Source organism: Podarcis melisellensis (genome assembly GCF_964234715.1).
Source record: "Podarcis melisellensis genome assembly, chromosome: 11".
NCBI classification, from domain to species: Eukaryota; Metazoa; Chordata; class Lepidosauria; order Squamata; family Lacertidae; genus Podarcis; species Podarcis melisellensis.
The window spans coordinates 28,316,170-28,335,616 of NC_138543.1; the positions used below are offsets into that span (position 1 = coordinate 28,316,170).

Below are 19,447 nucleotides of genomic sequence, written 5' to 3' on the forward strand. Positions count from 1 at the left end.
CACATTAATATCTAAACCTGTTCTGCTATTGTTAGAAACTTGCCACACAAGCATTTAAGCTTGTCACACACTCGGAATGAAGACTGCAGACAGGGATTGGTTATGTTTATTCTAATATAACATGGGAGACTTGTGTGAAACGAAACCAAAGTGTGGGCAGGTATTAACCCTGGGCTCTGAGCCTCCTTCCCTTGAGGGCTCTCCAGCAGGCTCCTCCCACCGTTCCTGTGTGTCCAACCAATCCCTGTCAGCCACTGGTGCACCAGCAGTCTGAATACCCTCTCTGAGCATCATGATCAAATAGGGTGTGATAGTTTCCGTGCTTCTACAGTATACAAAGTTATACTTCCAATTCTAATGCTGTGTAAGATTACACAAGGATGCAAAGTCTGCAATTTGGTAAGGAAGTTCTCGAGCCAAGGAAATTGCACAAAAATCCATAGCATGAATATGAATTCATACATTAGTGAAAATAACATAGAGAAATGCATTCAATGAGGGCAAATTACTTTGAAAAAATGCGTATGGTAAGCAAAATTGCACGGAAGAATGTATATGTTAGGAGAAATTCATATGAAAACGCTGATGGATTTTCATGAGAATACACACACACACACACACACACATACATACACATACTGCAAACTAATGTGGAAATGATGAGAAATGAATTGGAAATTGGAAATATAAAAAACTGAAATAGCGTGTTCTCCTTCAGGGAGAGCACGTGTTGCGGTGGGGTCTACTGAGCCACCCCTTTGTTGCTGGGTAAGTTCTCCAAGATGGCCAGGGGGCATTGATTGGATTGCCGAGTTGCTGGGGCAAAAGTTATGTTGCAATTTTGGTGGGAGGGGTAAAAGGTTTAAATACTCTGCACGCAGCCTTGTACTTTCTCTTTTGCTGCATGCAACGGATCACCTGGAGCACTTGGACCATCTGGAGGACAGTGGAGCGATCTTCTCATTGTCTGGTTACATTTCTTTATTTTCCCCTTCTTTTTAATCTTCTCTAGTCCCTTAATTAATTTAATTCCCCCCTTTTTTCTGTTTGATTTCCCACCCCACACCTTACCCTGCCCTTTGGGAAGATTCTCCCTGTACTTGTGAGCACTGCCTGTGCATAATCCTCCTTTGCTTGCTTTTCCCAATAGGGAGAGAGCCCCCATTCGGGGCTTTCTTTTGCAAAACGGTTTTCCCCATTTTCGGCCTGTTTAATTGTGGGGCTAGTCAGGGCTGTTCCCAGCTTACCTGGAATCACTTTCATTTATAAGTGTCCTCATAGGTTGGCTTTATTTTGGGTGCGTGCAGTGCTGTTGGCCAAATTTTAATCTAGCCTTGGGCGGGAGCACTATTTTGAGTTCCTTTATATTGCAATGAGACAAAAAGGCAGAGAGCAGAAGCAAGGAGGCCTTCACGGCCTGCACATATCATTAAGGTCTAAGCCTGCTACAGTTAGCAGTACAGTAAATTCCCAGCTTACTTGGAATCACTTTCGTTTATAGTATCCTCATAGGTTGGCCTTATTTTGGGTGATTGCAGTGCTGTTGGCTGAATTTTAATTTAGCCTTGGGCGGGAGCACTATTTTGTGTTCCTTTAATATTGCAATGAGACAAAAGAGGCAGAGAGAAGAAGCATGGAGGCCTTCACGGCCTGCTCGGCCTGCACATATCACTCAAGCCTAAGCCTGCTACAGTTAGCAGTACAGTAAATTGTTAAGTTTCTGTGACATGTGACTCATTCTCTCTATAAGAATGTATCTGTTTGTTTGCAGGCTCACTTGTTGCTAATGTATATCTTAGGCAGACAGAGTGGAGCCAGAGGCTCTCTGTGCCTCCAATGAGCACTCTTTGTATGCTCTTTAACTATGCTGTTTCTGAACAAGTTTATTTTCTTCAAGTTTGTTTTTCCCTGATAGTGGTGACTGCCATTTTTGAGACAAGCCATTGTGGCTTAGTGGATAGAGTACAGGACTAGGACCTGGGAGACAGGCTTCATATTCCCCACTTAGCCATTGTTATAACAAAGCAAAACAAGCTGCTCCTTTTGGACTAATTTGTTGCTGGGTAGTTTGGCCCATTTGTGATATTGCTCCCAAAAAGAACTTTGGGTTTCTTGAGGAGGTGCTTCCCTCTAAAGGGCAAGCAAGGGTACCTGGACAGGTGGTGGGCTGCCTCGAGTTTGTTATCTCATTGGAAACATTTATGTCTGGCCTAGCTTGGCCTGCTTGGCCCTAGAATTTGATGGCCTCTGGCAGCATTTCTGGCCTGAATAGCATCCCCTTGTGGTGCACAAAGCATTGGTTTCACCTGTTCCTCACATTGTTTAGGTTTTTATTTTTTGCAGACTATGACAGGGCCTTTGCAGATGCCTCCGGAGCTTGCCTCTCCTGCAGAGGATGACTTGTTGATGCCCCAGGTGCCTGCTTCCAGAAGGAAGCGTCTTCAGAGACGGGAGAAAGCGGAGCAGGGATGATGCTTACACCTCCTTGCAGGTAAACCATCCCTGGGCTCTGATGATGATTCAGACATCACCTTGGACCTCTCCAAGGGTCAGGGTGAGGCTGTTCCAGGTCTTTAGGGATCATCCTGGATAGCTCAGCTGGTCAGCGTATGGTGCCGGTAATGCCTAGCTTGTAGGATTGGTCCCTGTATGGGACAGCTGCATGCTCCCTCATCACTCTACCCGGACACTGAGGTCCAGCGCCGAGGGCCTTTCTGGTGGTTCCCTCACTGTGAGAAGCCAAGTTACAGGGTACCAGGTGAAGGGCCTTCTTGGAAGTGGCACCTGCCCTGTGGTACATCCTCCCACCAGATGTCTACTACTAGACTTTTAGAAGACATCTGAGGCAGCCCTGTTTAGGGTAGCTTTTACTGTTTGATGCATTACTGTATTTTAATATTTTGTTGGAAGCTGCCCAGAGGTACAAATAGATCATGACGATGATGATGATTATATTGTGGGAGAGTGGACTAGATGATCCTCGGAGTCCCTTCCAACCCCCACTATTCTATAAGTGGTAATTCACTATGATGGGAATGTTAGATGCAGGGCTGCCATCATCCCCTTAGCTCGCTAGGATCGCAGGGACGGGGACATGTGAACTACTTGCGCAGCTCCACATTTCGAATGGAAATTCCCTGAGCAATAGAACCTGAAGCTGGTATGCAGGAAGCTGGCCCGGTGGCAGCTTTGTTGGGACTTCTTTAGGGTTTCTGGCCAGTGTTGGCCCTGTAAATTTACACATCATGGTGGCAACACAAGGCAGGGCATCTTGCCCAAGCGGTGGCTGGCAAGCAAAAATTCAATACCTCTCGCCCATATTTCCATAAAAATATCTCCCTTGAAAGTCTGGCTAAAAGGTTATCTAGATGGGTCAGTAGCTTTGTGCTTGTGGGAAGGGTTTTTTCCCAAGGTTTGAGATTCCTCTGGCTTTTCAGCCAGTGGCTCAGAATACAGTAACTCAAAAGCCAGTTAGAGAGCTACCTGTGGTAGCCAGAAAGAAGGTTAGGAAGCTACTTGCTTTGGGACATATGGTGGGATCCCCTTGATTCTCCTTCTAGTTCCGATTTTCATTTATCCCCTTTGGGGATCGTCCCTAAGAAAGTCCCATATAATTCCATCTGATCCATACTTGTCGCATCCCAAAGGCACCTCAGTGAATGATGCTATCCCTCCGGAATTGTTCCGTGAAATATGCATCTTTGGATCAGGCAGTTGAGCTTACCAACAAATTGGAGGAGGTGCCTTGTTGGCATTATGCGATATTGAATCGGCTGTTAGGCTGCTGCCGGTTCACCCTCAAGATTTTAAGTAGTTAGGCTTTAATTGGATGGTCCTTATATTGATAAGGCGACGCCAGTGGGTTGCTCAATAGGCTGTGCAGCACTTGAGTCCTTTAGCGCCTTTCTGGATTAACACATTGCAAGTCAAGACTCGTTTAACTGGGGGTATCGTTATGTGGATTATTTTACTGGCTGGTTCATGTGACACCAGCCTCTGCTTAGCTTACTAGATGCCCCTTTATTCCCTGAGGAGCTGGGTGTTCTGTTGGCAGTGGAGGACAGTGGGTCCTACTGCCCCTTTTAACGTATTTGGAGGCTAGCTGGATACCGTTGCTCAAACATCTGCTTGCCTGTGGGAAAGCTGTTTGCCTTGAAGGATGTTATTCTTGTAGTGCTTCCTCTGAAGCAAGTGTTGCTTTGTCAGATCCTATCATTCCTAGGTTAGTTAAATTTTGCATGCAGGGTGGTTGCTCCAGGCTGCCCCTTCCATTCCTGCTTGGCCAGGTGGTCTCATGGCCCGGGGTCCCTTCATCGTCATGTACAGTGGCCTTGAGCCTGGCAGGGCAAGGCAATCACATGTAACCTAACTTTTCTCAAGTTTTCCCCATTGTAGTGTCAGTGCACATCTGGACTGAGGAGTTTAGGGGCCGTCGGGTCTGTCTTGGTCTGATAACCAGGCAGTATGAGAGTCCTGGCAAAACGGTCCTCATGCTCTGGCAGAGTCTTCACACTGCTTAAGGTTTAATATTGTGTTTCTGCTCGCTTTATTTTGGGATCATCTAATGTTTTTGCTGTTGCTCTATCCCGTTTTTTCAGTTGGAGAGCTTCAGATCCTGGGCTCTGGACGCCCAGCTATAGCCGGATTTTCTGGAGCTCCTGTGGCACTTGGCAACAATTAATTAATTATGAGGAGTAGTAGCTTACGTTTCCACATCTGCTTTCAGGTCTTATGAGAAGGCCTGGACTGATTTCTAAAATTTAGCTGGCAGTCCTCGGCCATTCAGAGGAACCTGCCCCCATCCTCTGAGCAGGGCCTGCAGTAATTTGCCCACCTGCTGCAGATCGGATGCAGTGTTAAAACTATCAGAATTCAGTCCGCTGCAATGTCTGCTAGAGTAAAGCTTTAATTTTTTAGAGACCCTTCTAAAAGTGTGTCGTGCGCAGGGTCTCGGAAGGTTGGAATAGGCTCCAACCTTCACAGGACAGCAGGCAGGAATGTAGTGTGCAAGGCCTTGGACGGTTGGGGTCATCTTGCTTCCCCTAGCAAAGCAGTTCGGCAGCCTATCACTTTTGTGTTGATGAGTAGAATGCGGCCAAATTAAGGGTCATTTGTTGGTTCAAGTATGAGGCCCGCCTTTTTTCGGCGGCCTTTTCAATTGCATTCTTTGCCGCATTACAGGTGGGGGAAGTGGTCATGGAGGCTAGGCGAGATGGCGGTTCCAGGGGGCTGCTGCTTCAGGATGTATGTTTATCCCCTGTGGAAGTGAGAATCGTGGTGCGTAACTCGAAAATGGACTAATTGGGTCGGGGGGCAGTTATAAGGCTCCCCGTAACTGGGGAGCCGGGTCCTTGCCCGGTTAAGGATTTGAGGAAATTCTTAGCAGTGAGGCCCTCAGGGGAGGGTCCACTGTTCATTCACGAAAATGGTCGTCCCTTGGCATGGCATCAGTTTTCCAAGGTAATGCGTAAGGTTATTTCTGCTTGTGGGGTCCCGGCTTATGGTTTCGCACCCCATTCCTTTCGCATTGGTGCTGCTACAACAGCAGCCCATTGGGGGTTGTCGGCCCACAGGATTAAGGACTTGGGCTGGTGGAAGTCTGATGCGTTCAAGGGTTACGTGCGGAAGAGATGTTGAATTATTGTATTTGATGTGTGCTTGTTCTCCACCCTGTAGGTCTCGCTCCAGTCCGTATCTGGATTGTGGGGCACAGCATCGTTTACTGGGCTGGCATCAGAGCGAGGCAGTCTGGAAGGGGACCGGATCTTGGCTTCCCACAGCACGTACAGGTGTCGTGGATATCCAGACGAGGAATGCGGTGGAGTGAATTCATCCCACTAATTAGCGGAGGGTGCTTTCACATGGTCCCCCTTTGGCAATTGTGGTGCAGTTGGGGGAGAATGATATGGCAAAGGTTGATTGCTCCACTTTGCGCTCCACGATTCAAAAAGACTTGGGGGAGTTGGTGACCTTAATACCTACCGTTAAAATATTTTGGTCACAATTGCTGCAAAGGAGCAATTGGCAGGGCATTTCTCAACCCAAGGCTGCTGAAAGGGCCAGGAAGCGCATTAATTCCGCAGTGAGCAAGAGGGTAACGGAATTGGGTGGTTTGGTGATTTACCACCAGGATATTACCTTCAAGGCTCTGGCCCTTTACCGCAATGATGGGGTACATCTTTCCGAGCTGGGGAATGATGTCTGGTTGGATGCGGTAATTGAAGGCTTGAAGAATGGGTTGGGATTGTGAGTGGTTGGCGGCGAGCGTAAAGGGCTCGATTGGCGGTTAGGCATTGGTTATAAATCTGGTGGAGGAGGGGTTAGGATAGGCTGGGCCTACCCCTCCATGGAGGGGTTCAGGATAGGCTGGGCCTGCCCCTCCATGGTTGCTGCGGAAAGGGAATTCCGTTAAAGGAATCCTGGGGCTTGCCATCTTTTCGTCCAATCCCTGGAATGGGACTAGGGCCGGCAAGCCTTCGGGGAGCAGGCGGGTGAGAGTTGAGGGTCTGTGTCTCAGCTCCAATTCTTCCCCGACTTGCTTTCCCCCGCACTGTCTTTCGGTGGTGCCCGGAAGTCAGTTCTGTCCCCAGGCGGGGGGACAGATAGTCTTAACCAATGCCTAAACAACCACTCACAGTTTGTATTTTAATAAAGTTGTGGCCAAAATCATGCCAAAAATCTTAAACAAAAATTACGTGTCCGTTGTGAGTTATTTTGGGGGGTGGATTGGGGACCTCAACACGCAACAACATATTCGCCTACTTCTAGTTTTAGCAGCGGCTCTTTTTTGGGGGTGCAGTGCATAGCTGAATGGAAATGTTGACCCAAAGTGTGGCTGCTGAGAAAATGCTGAGCACCATGTTGGGGATCACAAGGGAAAGGGTGAAAAATAAAAGTGACAAGACCATAATGCTTTAAAATGCCCTATGGTCCAGTCACATGGAATATTGTGTACAGTTCTCTCCTCAAAAACAGTATTGTAGAACCAAAAATGTTGCAGACAAAGTGCAACAAAAATAGTCAAGTGCAACAAAAATAGCCAAGGGGCTCCTTTTTTGGTAAGGCGAGCCCTTCTGTGATATTCAGATGAAGGGTGGTATACAAATTTAATAAATGAATAGTTATAATACAGGAATGATATAACATTTTGGGGGACGCAGGTGGCGCTGTGGGTTAAAGCCTCAGTGCCTAGGACTTGCCGTTCTAGGCGGTTCGAATCCCTGTGGCGGGGTGCGCTCCCGCTGCTCGGTCCCAGCGCCTGCCAACCTAGCAGTTCGAAAGCACCTCCGGGTGCAAGTAGATAAATAGGGACCGCTTACTAGCGGGAAGGTAAACGGCGTTTCCGTGTGCGGCTCTGGCTCGCCAGATGCAGCTTTGTCACGCTGGCCACATGACCCGGAAGTGTCTCCGGACAGCGCTGGCCCCTGGCCTCTTAAGTGAGATGGGCGCACAACCCCAGAGTCTGTTAAGACTGGCCCTTACGGGCAGGGGTACCTTTACCTTTACCTTTATAACATTTTGGGTGTTTTAGTTTTGGTGGAGGGTTGTAAGTGCAGACATGACAGAGGTGTAGAATATTATGTACGGTGTGGGAAATGGATAGAGAAATGTTTTTCTCCCACTCTCATAATACCCAGTTTCTAACCCAGTGTCATCCAATGAAGCCGAATACTGTGGTACCTCAGGTTACATACGTTTCAGATTACAGACTCTGCTAACCCAGAAATAGTACCTTGGGTTAAGAACTTTGCTTCAGGATGAGAACAGAAATCGTGCAGTGGCGGCGCGGCGGCAGCAGGAGGCCCCATTAGCTAAAGTGGTGCTTCAGGTTAAGAACAGTTTCAGGTTAAGAACGGACCTCCTGAATGAATTAAGTACTTAACCCAAGGTACCACTGTATTGGAAGATTTAGGCCAGGGACAAAAGAACGTACTTATTCACACAGTGCACAGTTAGGGAATTGTTTGCCACAAGTTGTAATGATTGACCATCAACATGGATGGCTTCAAAAAGGGATTAGATTCACGGAGGATAAGGCTGTTTGTGACTACAAGCTGTGATGACTGTGCTCTACCTCCACTGGCTCTGTACATCAGTTTCCTAAAAGTGCAAGTGGAGAGCAGTGCAATTTTTCTAGAAAAGGAGGTGCCAGAACTGACCACAAAGGCCTCCCTCAGGCCAGTCTCTAATTGGTCAGCCTAATCTACCCCACAAGGTTGTTGTGACAAAGCTGCAGACAAACATACTTCACAGCTCTAAGCATCTTGGTGCGGAAAGATGGGATAAAAATGTAACAATAAATAAATTCAGTGAAATTACCACCAGATGTAAGATTAATTCAGTTTGCGTGGAGTGGTGAGAAAGCTATTCCAGTGAACCAAAAGAAGGAAATATTGCAGAAATAATAATAAAAAAGGGAAAAAAACTTTTAGTTCCAAGAAAATGATTGTTAGCTCGGGCGCTGTCTGTTAAGCACTCCCAAACAGAGTGGTAAGAGGGGCATGTTCCACTTCCATTTTCCGAGTAAAAGGATTATACAAATAATTCAGCTCCAAACCCATTTTGCGAAAGCTGCAAGGATTAGAGATCATTTCACCTACACAGCCATCCAATTCTAATTTGCATCCCATCACCTGTAATTACCAAAAAATATATGCAAATACAATCCAGAATTTGTCGCTGAATGAACCAAGTTCCCGTACAAATGAAACTCTGTAACTATTTGTGCAGAAAGAGAGGGAAGACTGAAATTAGTGATGCTTTTGATTACTTTCGTTTATTTCAGAGTGGGCATTAAATCCTGCAAATGTGTTTGTTTATGAAGGAATACATTGCTGGCTGCATTATTTATTTATTTGTGTTTTTTTTTAAAAACACACACACACACACAAAAACACACACCCAGGCACATAAGACTTTCTCTTTTACTTGGTAACCAGCCTCACTCTCTAAATGTATGAGATGACCTTCGATTGAACTGTAGAAAGTAAATATAAGAAAAGTTTCCTGAAAAAGTTGAGGAAAGGGATACAGGAGATTAATGAATGTATTTGTGTTGGACACTCTTCCCTGTATAGCATTCCCAGAGCGATAGGGTCATGTTATTTATTGTATTTTTCACATCATTTGCAATTTTAATTTATATGAGTTTGATATCGCTTTTGTCTTTTTGTTGTGTGTTATTTGGTGATATCCCTGGGGAACCGAAGGATTTATATGCTTTATACACACATTCTGCCGACGAAGCACTCTGGCATAATTATTTCTGGCACTCACTAACTGATTAAAGCATCCAGTTTAACTCATGATCACTAAGATTAAAGCTGCAACCCTATACACACTTACCTGGGAGTAAGTCCTACTGTACTCAATGGGATGTACTTCTGAGTAGTCTGACTGCACTGTAAACCTTTTTAATGTACCTCAAAAGTAACTGATCATTTACTATGCAAACATATTTCCCCCTCATATCCCTGATAAAGCTGCTCTTCCTTTCTCTCTCTCTTTGTGTGTTAATGTACCTTTTAACGATGAGTCCTTTTTTATATTCTTCCTCCTGGCAATACTGCCTTTTCCTTTATAGAGAGGTAGAAACAAAGATGAGATGGGAGCTGACTGAGCGACTACATAGGTTTCTAATGTCATACCAATTACAAGTCCTTTCCCCCCTCTTCTGTAAAGACTTAGCTGCTAAAGAAAGCACATTCTCGCTTTGTGTTTACTTGACATACAGATAAATGTCAGCAGAGAGGAAGAAATAATATTTGGGGGAAAAAATCATTTGCCCAGCTCAGTTGGAATAAGATTGCACAACCTTCATTCAACAATAGATACTTTTTAAAGATTTAGGGCCCACATAGCAGAATGTTTAAACTCCCAGTACTATACTAACAATATATGAAGAGGAAAAAAGCATGACAGTCCCACCCCCAACCTCTGTTACCGCAAAGAACCAAAAGGAGGGGAAACCCCCCCACCACACAATATAATTCTAAATTAGGATGATTGTAATTTGCAGGTCCTGAAACCCGCTGAGGACCCTTGTAGTTATTCATCAATGTAAAGACATAGGAGATAGATGAATTGTAACAGATAACATGCTTCACTTAAGTTGGGGCACTGTGGTGCTCCGGAACAATCACAGGTGTAAGCAGGTCACAAGCTGGGCAAAAAATCAGATTAGTAGGTTCCTCCTGTGAGGATGCTATAGCACAACTGTGTATGATTTTTTCCTCCTGTTGTCTGCCTTGCCAGCTAACATTAGCAACAAATGAAAAAGGAGGGACAAAGGCATGGATGGCGGAGGAAAATGTGGTCCACCAAAGTCACGGGCTTCCTAGATGGCGGCCACTGCTCCCCACCCAAGCAAGATATGATTGCCTCAGGCTGTGGGATACTGGGGACAGTATGTATTGATTCTTCATATCTGGGGAGACAGTTCTGTCGGGTGACGACTCGGATAACACCGGGTATTGATTAAGCCATGAAACAAATTACGGCAGGGTCTCCTTTAGAAGGGACTTTTGCCATAATTCCGATCCGGTCTGAGAGGGGAAATTTTCAGAGTGGCTAATGTCTCCCGGCCTGAAAAACAGCACATACAAAAATTATTTGTGGACGAACACTGCGGCTTAAATGACAGCAGCTAACCAAAGTGTGGCCACCATTTTAACCAGCAAATGACAAGTTCATTTGGAGATAGAGGCAATTTCCCCTTAATATCCGTATTAACCGATTCATTCGAACCAGAATGAGGGTGTACAGAATCAGGAGGGAAAGAACTAGAAGTGCCCCTTGTCCACTGCGGTGGTTTGCGTGTTACCCAAAGATCTCTTCAGGTTCAGCTATGGAAGGCGAAAACAAGTACAAATATCTTGGCCTTGGTTGTTAGGGTCTGATTATGAGCACAGTCGTCGAGAATTCATGGATTATTCATGTGTAATTACAGATAGCTATTGTGCTCTTTTAAATCATCCCTATGGCCCATTATGGCCCATAACAACTGAAATAGCAATTGTCATCGTAAGGTTTGGGCTCTGTCATACAGTGCGGGCTCTAATCAATAATGATGAATGGCAAAATTTGCCATCAAGCAAGTAGAACGTCTAGTTGCCCTCTGCCCATAAATCTGCACCAATACCGAGCCACGCAGCTGCAGGGTCAGGATATTTAGAAAGCAATTCTCTTTCCCCACCCCCCCACCGTCACCCCTCTGCTTGTGGACCTCTATAAAAGTGGGGGGGGGGGGAGAGAGAGAGAGGAGGAGGAGGAGGAGGCGGCAAAAGGTGCAATACGTCAATTCTAATAATCCGCATGCTTCTGGGGGCATTATTTATTTATTTATTCAAAAGGGGGGGACACCTGCTTTCAAGGTCAATTTCAGGTGAAAGGGGGTCATCCCGAGGTCACCGCGGCTCCCAAGCAGGTCAATAATGCCTCTTCACTTCCACCGGAGACAAGCTGCTCCCACCCAAATCAATCCACAAAGGCTGGCTGCGGCACCGAGCGTAATGAACAGTGAATAAATGTAGCCTATCATCACAAAACATGCTTTTTAAGTACCTTCCCTTTTCATGTAAAACCTCTCGCTGTCAAATTCTACATTCACTCATCCAGCAGTGAGTAGCCAAAGTGAGAAATCAGGCTCTCATTGGGGTTGGTAAAAGGTCACAGCTGACAGACTCCGAGGTTAAACTGCCGAGTTAAAATACTGTTCATTCCCCACCGCAGCTTTTTGCTAACTACACTTCTTTGTGTTACAGTCAAGCAGTACATCAATATGCCCCTCCTTCTAATTTATTAGCAATTGTTGAGTTGTACAGAGAAGGAGGGAGGGGGGAAAAGGGAGGATTGATCTTTTATACATTTTTTTCTCCCTCTCTTACACTTCAGACACTTCTAAATCTTTATCTGTTGTATACTAAATACCCCAATCGTGTACGGAGCTGTCTGCTTGCAGTACATCATAATTATTAGGGGTATAATTCTTGAAAGGAGAACAGGCCAGTTTGTCTGAAAACCCCAAAGGGTTGGGGTCGGTCTAGTGAAGGCTTTAGTTCTTTTCTCCCTTGTGTTAATTAGCCTCATTCTCACTGTGGGTATTTTTTTGCCTCATTACAGGAATTAGGCTGGGTCTCAACCTGCTTGCAGTTGCAGTCATGAAGAAAAATTTTGCTGAGAAAAAGAGAAAGAATTGTTAAAACGTGCTCGATATGCTAAATCACATCTCTTCTGCTGGATGAAATGAATGTGATCAAGGCAGACCTTTATAACTATCCTCAGATCAGTTCTAACTGACTCTCTCTAATCTAATATTTTACTAAGAAATGCTTAATCCTGTATTTTTCCCAGGATTAAAGATTGTTGATTTAGCCAAAGGGATCACAATTAAGACCAGCAATGAAATATCAGTGTTAGAAAGGGAAAAGAAAACATGCTAGGGTTTCACTGGTACAAAAATATACCAATTTGGTGAGAATTAACCACTGAATGAAATTCCCTTTATTAAAATTAAGTATAAATAGATGGGACTGCTTTTGCTGAACTACATAGTATTTTATTTAAAGATAGCTATCTGGAAGGGGGGGGGAACCAGGCAGGCAGTGAAATCACGGGGAAAAAAAGTTTTATTTACATGCATGGTACAATGATAATTTGACTCAACAAAATTACCATTATCTCTTTACATCTTTAAAAAATGCATTCAGAGATTTCTTGAGGAAAATATATCTTTCCCACCCTCTGTATGCTTTCCCTCTCAGTGGGACTGAAAATAAAATGTTATGACTTAAATCACAAGAGGCTAACATCATTTTTAGCAACAAGGGCTGCATAATTTCAAGACTATGAGTGAGTGGCTGACTTTAACTAAAATGTTTCAGTTCTGTGCGTATATAGGTACATAAATAATTCAGAATTAATCCCTGCAGAGGGGACAATGGGAATCGTAAATTATCCATGTGCCGTCCTCAACATTAGAGGCAATGAACCTATAGTAACAAACTATGAGTGTTACTCATTACATACATTTCACAGACACCTTAACCTTTTGAATATTAATTTCCCTCTGCAGCTTGTAGCTAGGCGGCATAATTTCCCCTCTTCCTTCCTGCTCCATTCCTTGCCTTCTCTCTCTGTATGTGTGTCTATTGAACAACACTTCAGTTAAGCTATGGGGGGAATGGCGAATACTGAAAGAATATTGATTTGTTTTCTAACAAAATAGTTACCGGAAAGCATCTATTTGTAAAAGCTAGATTGTTGTTTCAGGAATATTACATGCCTAGTAGTCTACATATGGAAAGATTATGAATAAGGCGCCAAGTGCACGGCCTATGTCTTATTTATACTTAACTAGTGCACAGACATGAAAATCAATGGGTGATTTAGCGTTTACTTCAATGGGATTTGGATTGGCACCCCCCGTCATAAAATAAAAGAAGATTGCATGATGTCTACAATCCCAGGTTTTCTTGTTGCCTTTAGAAAATGATGCATGGGGCGCCTTTACAAATATATTCCCACAACTCATACTTAGGGCAGTCTATTTATGATATTGCAGAATTCTCTTCTCCCATTGAAAATAGATACCAAGATAATCCTATCCATTTTTAAGTAAAAGATTGATCCCATTTTACTGCTAGATGGTAGCCTTCTATCTGATTTCGAATTTACAGGCTGCCTACTTTTTGTGTGTGTGATAATAAATTCCCAATTTTTGAAACATAAATATGTTACTAAGATGTCAGCTATTTCTAATAATAAGTGACAATTGGCAAGTTACTTTCAGTTACAATTTTTAGCTGCAAAATCATAAAAGTATAGTTTCTGAGCAACCGAGACACTGTATTTTTCTTTTCTTTTTTAAATGCCAGTAACTTTCCGTACACAAGAGGATTATCATAAGGGTAGATGAGACATTTACACATTTCAAGTTCAACTGAAAACACACTCTGTCTTTATTCTTATGAGATTTTCTTTTTCCTGATGAGGGTTTTCTCTTTGTGCATTTTCACATAATAGCATGCTGGATTAGTGTGCAATCACAAAGTCCCTTGATTAATTTCTATTAAAGGGGGAGAGAAAGGAAGTATCAAGACATTTGATTAATGTCACATATCCCACTTTCAGCTGATCGAGAGTACCGACTAAGTGCATAGAGACCAGAGTGTATGTATAGTATTGGGGCATTCCGCAGAACATTAACCTATGCACCTCTGATGGCCACAGCTGATCTGGGTAATTTCTCAATCAGGCTGAGAGCAACACAGTTTTGGTCATACTAGCTTCAGACTCGAAAGCTGTAGCAGGACTTGCTGAAGACATTTTGCTGCCTGAGGCAAACATGCCTCTCTGATTCCATGTCTAGAAGGTGACTGGAGAGGCAGTTAGATCTTACTTCAACGCTGCTAGTGATGAGGTCACCTCCTCTGCTGCATCTGTGAAGGCTAGCTGAGGGGGTGCATGGCAGACCATGTGGTACACAGAGCTCTATCCTCCAGCCCCTTGCTGCCCCAAGCATTAGCCATCGAGGCTACTTCACTCTGTCCAACAGTAGGACTGGCTCTGAGCTATGTCTTTTAGGAGCCACTTGTAAGAGATGATGGGGAAGGCTGTGTCTTCCACACCAAGAATAAAAAGCATTAGAAGACCATTAGATTGCTGCTCTTTTAAAAGACATTCTAAATATATTTTCTTGGAAGTTGGTCCTGCTGAGCTTAATGGGGTTTATGTTATAGTAAGGTTAGCCAACACGGTGCCCTCCAATTGTTGTTGGGCTATAACTTTCATTATCCTGACCATTGGCCATGCTAATTGAGGCTGAGGGGAGTTGTTAGTCCAACAACTTTTGAAGCACACTATATTGGCTATCTTGGCTGTATCGTGATTAAGCTCAGGATTGCAGCAGCTTCATTCAAACTGTAACATTTTGTCAGCCTAAGCACTGCTGACTGTTTATGAGGAAATGAATTGAATTGCTCTCTTTTGAATAGGCGGAGCTTTCAGTAAAATACAGCCTAACTTATTGTAGAAAAGCTACTTATTTTTCTGTTACTGTCTATGGGAAAACCACATTACAGCACAACGCCTGCCAGAAATCATGTTAAGTACTGTGTGGGCACATCTTCATTGAGAAAATGTGAGCAGAAAATGCTCATCCTGTGGTTTTGCTGGCAAGGAAAAAAGTACAAAATAAATATGCAAGTGTAGAATTTATGCTAAATGGAAGCAGTTAATTGTGTGCTAAGAAATAAATCAAGTTAACCCACTTGACTGGGAACTTCTCTTCTTAGTATAAGAACCCTCATAAACCATAGCCCAATTATTCAATTTCCCTTACTAATTATGGAAACTACTCATTTCTTGGCCTGAAGCGGTAGATGATGTATCTCTGAAGGGCAACACAAGATTTGTCATAATCTATGGCTCACTTTATTTAATGAGCATCTGAAAAATAAACACGAATGCTTCTGCAATTCCCAGGTTCCAGGTAGCATTTGAGTTTACTATAGATGGATGCTATGTGAGACTATTTGCCTGCCTAATGTGAGCATTCTTCCATTTAAAAAAATTATCATCTATGCTCAGCCCTAAATGCAACAAAGGCTAATATCCTATGCATGCTTACTAGAGGCCCATTCAGCCCATTGGGATTTACTTCTGAGTAAATCTGCATAGGATCAGGCTGCAAAAGTTAAATACTTCTCTAGGGCTAGCAGAGCTAAACCGTATCTGGTCCTTTCCTGTCAGGATCACTTATTAGGGCTGTTTTTAGATGTTTATAGCTTGAGCTACTCGTCACTATCCAAGCTGAGCAGAATCTTCCAGTTCTGTGTGGCAATTAATCAGGGGCTTGAGCCCAGTGTTGAAACCTAGCAGTTCTGGAAAAGTAAGTTTGAGGATGGTTCATGCTGACTTTGGAGTATAAAGGGTAAGAAATGTCTTATTCTGAATGAGCTAATAAGTTGTTAATTTATTACATTTCTCTTCCAACTTTCCTCCAAGAAGCTCAAGGGATTCATGGTTTCCACCTGTCCTTATTTTATTCTCTCAACAACTCTGTGAAGTAGGTTAGGCTATGAGATGGCGACTGGTACAAAAACCTGTTGTGAGTGAAAGTCAAGTTCAAGAAAATGAGATGAATGGACTGTTTGAAAGAGTTTGTGCTGGGCCCAGGGGTAACCAGAGTAACGCAGTCCAGGACCGGTCCCAAATCCAAGGGTTCCGTGAGGAGTCAGTCTGACAGAGCCAAGGCAGGACACGAGGCAGGAAACCAGGCAAGGTCAGGCACAGGATCACAAGCAGGTTCTGGCAAACAGCGATGTTGCTCCTGCAACCTGGGGCAGGGTCCAGCAGCCTTTTATCTCTGTCAGGGTAACGGCCGGTCCTGATCCCCCGGTGACTCATCTCCCTGTCTCGCCCAAAGGCGAGCACTCAGGTCCCTCCTTCTCTCATGGAGTGCCTATCTCCCACAAGACCCCTCAAGGCCCATGAAAGCCCCAAGACCTTAAAAGGCCTTGGCCATGAGGTCTGTCAGTGGTACAGTGATGGTCCTAAGTTCTAGATTTGTCAGTTTACTAGAAGAGACATATGGGAGCTAGACAATTGAAGTTATGCTACTAAAGCTACCATTCTGCAGCTGGAAACCAGCATCATCCACAAAGAATAACAGAGATGGAAGGGCGATCTTTTCTATCTTGTGTGGTCAGATGAGATAGCCCACACGTGAAGCAACTGCACAGTCTCTGAGGCCACAGTGGTAAGCGCACTCGTGCATTTCAGTTGAAAAAGAAAAGAAAAAAAGATGTAAAAAGAGGATAGGGCAGAGAGCAAGCTATTATGAGGTGAACTTTTACATTGCTGCAAGAGCAAGGCAGTTCACAGAACTGGGCGTAAGGATCCTTTCATACCAGTGTGGAGACTTAAACTCTGCTGTAACTTAACAGTATAATATATTGTATTATTGCCTTCCCCTGCCCCATTGAATACGTTTGTTATTTTAAGAGTTTTTTCAGCTAAAGAAGGATAGAAGCTGTGTGAATAGTAAGAGAAACAGGGCCAGACAGAGCCTATTCCATGATATCCTTGTTGGGACAATCTCTTGCTCTATCCAGGACTCTTTTCTGAATAATCTACTGTGATAACCTTCCAGCATAACATTTTCTACATCTATGTTTCCACAGGAGTCATTCTAAAAGCCCATCCATTGCATCCAGCATGAAAAGGGACTGCTTTAGATGTTCCGTGTCAACCAGTGGTGTAGCATGGGTTGCTGGTGCCTGGGCTGGGGCAAGTACTGTGCCCCCCTGGTGAACTGGATGAGGGCACATGCCAGGGTGTGTGTGCAGATGGTGAACAGAGCCGACTTCCAACAGGCTCCTCGCCAGATGCCTTCATCCACCTGCCCACTCGATCAACTCCCCTGCCACCACACCTCAGCTGCCAGGGCTTCATGCTGGTCGTGGGGGGGTGCCTTATTTTGCCCCCTAAAAAAATGTGTGCCATGGGCCATGGCCCTCTTTCCCCACACTATACCTCTGATGTCAACACAATACATTTGACCACATACACCCTCCAGCTTGTCTCCAACTTAAAACTTTGCACTCTTTTATAATCACTGGCCATAATTACTGTATGAATTAAAACTACCATATTTTTCTGTCTATAAGTTGCCCCCATGTATGACACCCCCTATTTTGAGGGACTCCGGTTTAAGAAAATGGGGGGAGATATATCCGTGTATAAGACACCCCCAATTTTTTGACATTATTTTGAAGGGAAAAAAACCTAGCCTTATACAGGGAAAAATAAGATAATTCCTCAGATTTTTAACTGGCTGTAAGACATGTTGTTTCCTTTTGTTTCCTTTTACAGAAGTTCTGCTGCTGTATTAACAAACGAAAACACTAAACAGAGTAGATCTATTCTGCTTGCTGAAGGTGCGTTGTTTTTTAACCTGTGTATTCCACAAAAATCTCCCCACAACATTCAGCTTTGCAAGAAACTAGGAGGATTACTTTAGCATTTGTGTTCAGCCATCAAACCCTTCTTCTGCACCTGTTAGCCAAGGCTTTGAATGTTTTAATTACTTTTATCATGAATGAAACTTCATCTATCAAGGCATTCACCCACCCCGGCATGAGACTGGCTGCAGGAGCATTCATTTAAACAAATAAATACGACAACCAAGTACAACATCACTCTACATCTTCAGGGAAATTCCTCTCATTGTTATTAGCCTGTCTCTAGCCTTTTTGCTTAGGGGTGGAGGGGAGGGGTTGAAGAGGAGAGATTGACAGTATGTTTGCTACCTCCAGGAGCACATTCTACCTAATTACTTCTCTGTCTGACAGATTTCAGTCTCATTAATTCTCAGTCACCTCAAAAAGTATAGACAAAAGCAATCCCACAAGCAACAGATGACTGGGCAAAGCAGAGTTATATCTCCACTTCTCAGGTGATGCTTTCATATGATGGCATTGTTGAGGAAACAGAATGAAACAGTAGAAGGTTTTCTAGCAAGGCTGACCCAAATCAGAATAAGAAATGGTGCTCTTCTCCCCAAGTCATAGTACAAAGTACCAAAGGTTGGCCTGTCAAGCAGCTCTGTGGCACCTGAGACAGAAAATCCCACAGGTACCTGTCCCTGGGAGTAAAAATGCAACAACAACAACAAAAATAATCAATAAATTAAATAACTGACCATTTATTATCTTTTTGTGACACCCAAAATCAGCTGCCAAAGCAGGCATCTCCCACTGACTAATGTTAAACCAGGCTCCGTGTTTTTTTGGGTTTTTTTGCAGCTACAATTATGAAAAAAAAAACTACTGTGTTGGTCCCTATTCAGGTGAACTGCGCTTTAAATTCCACTGAAATAATGGAACTTAGGGCTTCTTCACACTTACCCTTTGCCCTGCTCTTTCCAGGCAGAGGTCTGCATCTTAACGCTCTCTGTCTGAGCATGCTTTCCTGCCGCTTGAGCTTTCCCCATGAAAACCCGCTCTTTAAAGCTGAATCGGAGCAAACATTGATTTGGGTTTTCCGTGGATTGAGTTTTGCTCTGATTGAGCTTTAAAGTGAGGGGTTTCACAGTGAAAGCTCTGGAGCAAACAAAACAGAAGGGGGGCCCTCAGACAGGGAGCTCTGAAGCACAGACCTTGCCTGGAAAGAATGGAGGAAAGGTAAATTTGGATAAGCTCTTAGTTGCTATTAACTGCTGGGGTTGGCAAAGCAGAGCATCTTACCCAACCTCCCATCATTGGTGTTGCTGTGTCATACCAGGAGTGAGAAGGGCAATGCAGCAGCAAGGTCAATGTGGTAGAAATGAACTGCCAGAGCCAATATGGTGCTCCTGCCAGAGTTTTTGCACCAAGTCAACATCTCTACCAACTCACCTCTCCACCTCCCCCAGTCTGCCGCAGAGATAGCTGTGACTACCACCGAC

The 19,447-nt window shown here is 44.1% G+C and overlaps 1 long non-coding RNA gene across 1 annotated transcript in view; it reads left to right on the top strand.

Annotated features, from left to right (window-relative positions):
- The window catches only part of LOC309380368, a 664,373-nt gene that overhangs the window by 174,097 nt on the left and 470,829 nt on the right, over nucleotides 1-19,447 (top strand). Inside the window, exon 2 of the long non-coding RNA XR_014172884.1 lies at nucleotides 2,344-2,491. This is a non-coding gene — a long non-coding RNA (uncharacterized lncRNA). The remainder of the gene's footprint in view (nucleotides 1-2,343; nucleotides 2,492-19,447) is intronic.